We start from the raw sequence: 6,819 nt of genomic DNA, 5'->3' as shown, positions 1-6,819 counted from the left end.
CTTTATTGTATCTTTATTCACTTTTCTCTCTAATAAAAAATATTATTGCCTGACTATTAAACTGAGTACATATATAGCTGTATGGCTAACAAGTTCGTTTCACAACTACGTTGTTTAGGTTTCGATCTCATTGCGAAACACCTTTGGCAAGTGTCTTTTACTTTTCCTCCGGTTCATTAATATCATGTGAGTAGAACTTGGTAGACAGGAAACTCATCATAATGTGTAACTGATAACACTTATTAGGTTTTATGGTTTGATATAGAAATAAAAATTTTTAAAAACTTATGTAGTTGGGCTCTTTTACATGTATCTACTACCAGATACAGTGTGGGGTACACATCTTTTCTTGGTCCGGAAATTTCTTCAGATTTCTGAAAATTTTTAGATATATTGAAGACAAGCATTTACATTTTAGAAAGGGAACTAAAAATGTCTTTGTTCACTAATAAAATTTTTCACAGATGTCCTGACAACTTGTATGTATTTAGTTTGTACAGCCCCCTCAGAAAAGTGGGTGAGATTACTCTGGACAAAGGATTTACAATGATTAATTTTGCCTTTGATTTGTTGATCAACCACACAGTGAAGTGTAGATAATGCACTTGTGAATTCAGTAGTTGCATATGTGTAGGAATTTAGCTGTAGAAGTTGTGAAGAGAAATTCAATTCTCAGGAAGAAAAAAAAAATCAAATGTAATGCTTAGGAAATGTAGTAGGAGAGTTACCAGAGATGTTAAAGGAACTAGAAAGGGACATAGAGCAGAGGATAAAAAATTCTTCTAAAAAATCCCAGAAAGCTAGATTTATTTATTAACTACTTATTCTGAACAGTATTGAATAGGATATGAGTTCAAATTTTCTGCAGCTATTTCATCTAGCTGTAAATATTGAGCTATTTTATGGTAATAAACTAGCATCATTTCTAGGGAGGAAAGTATTTCTTCTCCATTAAGCACAATGAAAATCGAAAAGACTATTTGTCCTACGGATTTCTATGATTTGTGACAATCATTATCATCCTTTCTCATCTACTTTCCATACAAATATGAGTTGTATGGGTTATGACTGTCTCAATCAGTTCTTATTCACAGTTACTGCTCTCCTAGATGTATCAGGAAATCATGCCTTGCTTGTGCATCTGCAAAAATTAACACTTCCTTTTTCCGAGCTGAGATTCAAAACTGAATTTAAGGATTCTCGCTCATCTGATCCACTATTGGCCAAACAGGCATGAAAGAAATTTCTTTGTCCTGTCAAAAAGTGATGGATGGTTTTCGCATCAACTTACAACCTGAGCCATGACATTTAAAGTTCAAGTGGACAGGAGGTGACCGACATAGGTAGAAATTACTCCTGTGGTATGTCTGTCCTTCTAGCTGTCATGACCATTATAAATACAGTCAGACATACAACAGAGGCAGACAGCCACAGGCGAGACAGCCAGCAAGTAACTTGCACCAGTTAAGTAGCCAACAGAGAACCACATATTCAGCATGAACGACCCAACACAGTAGCAGACGCAGAGCATAAACAGACACCACTGAATGACCAATGCACACACAGACACAAAACATGCCCGGTTCTACCTCATCATATCGACAGTATTTCCCCTGTTATTTTCTTCAGCAACTCGAAGCAAGTTGGTAATGTCATGTAGTGAATTTTTTGGTGTATACAACAAGGAAATGCAAGTGTTGTTTAGATAAATTATTTAAACCACAATCCGATGCTTTCCCATTGTTTTACTTTGATGTCGTCCACATGACTATCTCATCTGCCACCTCAACATCTTTTGCTACACCTTTTCCACTACGCATTTCTCTTTTGGCTTGGTTTCTATGGCTGGATGCTCTTCTGATCATCAACAATTTTATAGAATATGCTGGATGCATTTTATCATGGAATCAAGACTAGAGAGGTTTTCTAATACAATGTAGAGTTGAGAAATGATTCTCTCAACTCTACATTCTATTAGCATGTTTACCAACCACTTTACAGAGTGTTGTGAGTTTATTTTAACATGGTACTAACATTTTAGCGAGGTTTTGTTGTATCGTTATCATCATCCAATTGGAGATTTCTGCGGGACAACCTGTTGAAAGCCACCGACCAGATTTGTGGGTGGTGTAAGGTCCCCTCCTGACCCAGAGTAATGTGGTGGTGGAACAAGGAGGTAGACAGGGCTATTAGACAAAAGAAACAGGCTTGGAAGGACTGGAAGAACGGTGGTAGCAGGGAATTGTACCAATGTGCCAGAAGGGAGGCTAGGCGACAGGTTTATTTAGCCAGAGGGGAAGCAGATAAGGAAAGATTTGCCAATGTTCTGCGCCGTGAGGACCAAAGACTCGAGGTATTTCGTGTTGCAAGACAGTGTAGGAGAGAGAATAGTGATGTTGTAGGAGAGAAATGTGTTCGCATGGATGATGGTACGCTTGCACTAAATGAGGCTGCAAAGAAAGAGGTCTGGAGATGCCACTACGATAGATTGCTTAATAAAGAGAATGAATGGGAGAAAGAGAGCCTGCCGTATGTCGACCCAATAGAGGGACCAGCTATCCGAGTTGATAGTACCAGGGTAGATAAAGCAATTAAGAGTATGAAGACCGGGAAAGCCCCCGGCCCATCAGGAATCACTGCAGAGATGCTCAAAATATCTGGCAGTGTTGGCTATAGCCTAGTCACCCGTATTACGAACCAGGTAATACATGAAGGAGTCATACCCAATGACTGGTGTAGCAGCATCATAGTCAACTGCTACAAAGGTAAAGGTGACGCTTTAGATACAAATAATTACAGAGGCATCAAGCTGTTAGATCAGGTTATGAAAGTTACAGAGAGGGTCATAGCCCAACTAATTAGGGAGCGAATCAATTTAGATGAGATGCAGTTTGGGTTCGTGCCAGGTAAAAGCACTACTGATGCCTTATTTCTAGTGAGACAGTTGCAGGAGAAATACCTAGCTAAGGATAAACCTCTGTACCTGGCTTTCGTTGACATGGAGAAAGCCTTTGACAGGGTCCCCCGATCCCTTATCTGGTGGTCAATGAGGAAACTTGGGATAGAAGAATGGTTAGTGAGAGCTGTGCGAGCCATGTACAGAGATGCTGCCAGTAAGGTGAGGGTTGGAAATGAGTACAGCAATGAATTCCGGGTAGAGGTAGGGGTCCACCAAGGTTCCGTCCTCAGCCTCCTCTTATTTATCATAGTCCTCCAGGCAATCACAGAGGAGTTCAAGACAGGTTGCCCCTGGGAGCTCCTCTATGCTGATGACCTTGCCCTAATTGCGGAGTCACTATCAGAACTAGAGGAGAAGTTTCAGGTGTGGAAGCAAGGTCTAGAATTGAAGGGCCTTAGAGTCAACCTAGCTAAAACCAAAATCCTAATAAGTAGGAAGGTAGATAAAACACAAACCCCTTCAGGTAGATGGCCCTGCTCAGTATGTAGAAAAGGAGTAGGTAGTAACTCTATAAGATGTACCCGGTGCAAGCTATGGACACATAAGAGGTGCAGCAACATCAAAGGCAGGTTAACTAGCAAGTTACTTTTTGTTTGTGGCAGATGTTCAGGTGCAATAAAGACTGTAAACAAACAGGAAACAACTTCTATCTCATTCCAGGGTGAAAAACTAGAGGTAGTCGATAGCTTCCGCTATCTGGGCGACCAAGTTAGTAGTGGGGGTGGGTGCGCTGAAAGTGTAGCTGCTAGAATAAGAATAGCCTGGGCAAAGTTTAGAGAGCTCTTACCCCTGCTGGCGACAAAGGGACTCTCACTCAGAGTAAAAGGCAGACTGTATGACGCATGCGTACGAACAGCCATGCTACATGGCAGTGAAACATGGGCTGTAACTGCTGAGGACATACGTAAGCTCGCAAGGAATGAAGCCAGTATGCTCCGTTGGATGTGTAATGTCTGTGAATACCCGTCAGAGTGTAAGTATCTTGAGAGAAAAGCTGAACATTAGAAGCATCAGTTGTGGTGTGCAAGAGAGACGATTGCTCTGTTATGGACATGTGGTGAGAATGGATGAGGATAGCTGCCTGAAAAAGTGCCACACCCTAACAGTTGAGGGAACCCGTGGAAGAGGTAGGCCCAGGAAGACCTGGGCTGAGGTGGTGAGGCAAGACCTTCGTACATTGGGCCTCACCGAGGCGATGACTACTGACCGAGACCTTTGGAAATGTGCTGTGCGTGAGAAGACCCGGCAAGCCAAGTAAGATCGTTGCCAGTGCCCCTGGACTGGTTCTTGTGCGGGTGGCACATGAGATGCACCATTTTGAGCATAGCCGTTGCCAGTACCGCCTGACTGGCTCCCGTAGGATTTTCGAGCGAGATCGTTGCCAGTGCCCCTGGACTGGCTTGTGTGGGTGGCACATAAAAGACACCATTTCGAGCGTGGCCGTTTTCGTGCGGGTGACACGTAAAAGCACCCACTACACTCTCTGAGTGGTTGGCGTTAGGAAGGGCATCCAGCTGTAGAAACTCTGCCAAATTAGACTGGAGCCTGGTGTTGCCATCCAGTTTCACCAGTCCTCAGTCAAATCGTCCAACCCAGGCTAGCATGGAAAGCGGACGTTAAACGATGATGATGATGATGATGATGATCGTTTAATGTCCACCTTCTATGCTAACATAGGTGAAGACTAAAGAATCTTCACTGTTCTGTGATGTATTCATTCACTTAAGGCAAGTGACTAAGTGGGTGGATAGAGAAGTGATAGAAGAATGAGGTGGGTAAGTGGAGATAACAAGAGAATGATGGTAGAAACAAAATGATTGACATAGAAAGATGGTAGAGAGAGAATTATAAAACAGGTGAACAATGGTAAATGTAAGTGATAGGTGTCAATAATATGTGGCTTGTGAAAGAGGGAACGATGACAAGCAGGTCAGAAATGGTGAGGATAGGAAGTACTGGGTACTACCAACAACATAACACAGAGCAAATGGAGAGGGGAGAGCGTAGTAGGATGTAGATTTGACTTGGACATATTGGACATAAGTTTCTTACTTAAATGAGTATGCATATACATACATACATATATATATATATACTAGCAGAGATACCTGGCGTTGCCTGTGTTACATGCAATTGAAAAATGAGACTTTTCTGTTATACTTTCTGTAAGGAACTGGAATACATATGATTCGAATTTCATCAAAATTGCACATGAGGGTTCTTTCCCTCTTTACACACCCTAAAAAAATTCTAATCATGAGACATGTATCCCATACTATTGATCTTTATACGCATATTCCAAAATTTCAGTCTTCTGGAACCTGTAAAAAAGATTTTGCTCCTGCAAAATGGAGCTCATGGAGCTCTAAAATGTGGGAATGAAGGCCCCTATTGGGGGTGGGGGTGTTAATGTCAACCAGAGAAGTTGAATTGTTGGGAATGTTTTTACTTGGGTCTTATAGTATGCCTGCATATATGTGAGAGTATAGTCTCACTTTAATAGTTTCAGTATGAAATTGAAAATATTAAAGTGAAAATATTTGAAATTACAGTAGCAACATGTTATTGTTTCACTTTTGACAGGTAATACTGAAATAGTGGAGGAGATATGATATTGCTGTGGGCTCGAACCATGCAGGAAGTTAAAAATTTTTTTGGCCTAAGACACTACATGGACCCTAAAAGAATTTTGCTCCTGAAAAATGGAGCTCATGGAGCTGAAAAATGTGGGAGTTAAGGCCCCTACTGGTGATGGGTGTATTAATGTCAACCAGAGAAGTTTAATTGTTGGGAATCTTTTTAACTTGTGTGTAATATGTAGTGTTTGAATTTCTTTGAAATAGGAAATATATGTATGTTCACTGGGTTTGTAAAAGAGAGCAAAGCTACAGGAAAGCAAAAGACGAATGATCACGATAATCAGTCAGCTACCGTAGCCTAGTCATTACTACTCCCCAATGTAGGATTCCTCACCATACAGGTGACAGGCACAGCTTTAAGATGCATTATGGATCTATAGCAATTAGAAGGGCATGACCCAATTGAAACAACAATGTGTGACATTTGGAGTAAAGGGAAAAGAAAGTGTCGCCTCTGGAGCTTGCAAATGACCACTATACCGATAGGTAACTGGGCAGAAAATATTTACAATCAATAAATATCTTAGAACAACCAGTCACTCATCTGGGAAGGCCTTGAAATCAATGTTACCAACTGAGGACTATATGTGTCGCAGTGATAATAAAAAGACTCAAAGGAGGTCTGCAATGAAATAATTTTACTCAACACTTTGCAAGTGAATCAGTGGAGGCAAAGATGAGTCTCATTTATTTGACAATTTATGCACTACATTGCAGAAATCACAATGTAAGTATATCTGAAAGGATAGTCTTACACTGTTGTACCGTTGAATTACAAATAATGCTCATCTGTTATGTTTGAGTGACCCTATAGCTACCAATGGTACAACTGTATTCGTCTTTGCTTAGGAAAAATGACTAAATTGTGGGTGTGAAGTCCCCATGAAGGGGTCTTTGTAACTTCTAAGAAGAAAAAATTTTAGAAATATTACTTTATTTGTGTGTAATATGTATGGTTAAAATTTCATCAACATGAAAAATATATGAATTTTCATGGGGGTTATGGCCATTATGCATAGAATATAATTTCCAAATTTCTTAAAGATCCATTCAATACTTTTGACATAATTTTGGATAAGAAAACAAATGACTAATGTGTGTGTTTGTGTGCATATATATGTGTGTGCGTATGGGTGTATATATGTATAGATATCTGGATGCATTTATATATGTGTACATATTAGATGTACACCTATATATATACATTTACACATATGTATA

The sequence above is a fragment of the Octopus bimaculoides genome, chromosome 1 (genome assembly GCF_046866305.1).
Source record: "Octopus bimaculoides isolate indiv1 chromosome 1, ASM4686630v1, whole genome shotgun sequence".
Classification (NCBI taxonomy): Eukaryota; Metazoa; Mollusca; class Cephalopoda; order Octopoda; family Octopodidae; genus Octopus; species Octopus bimaculoides.
Note: the sequence above shows the minus strand (reverse complement) of the source record.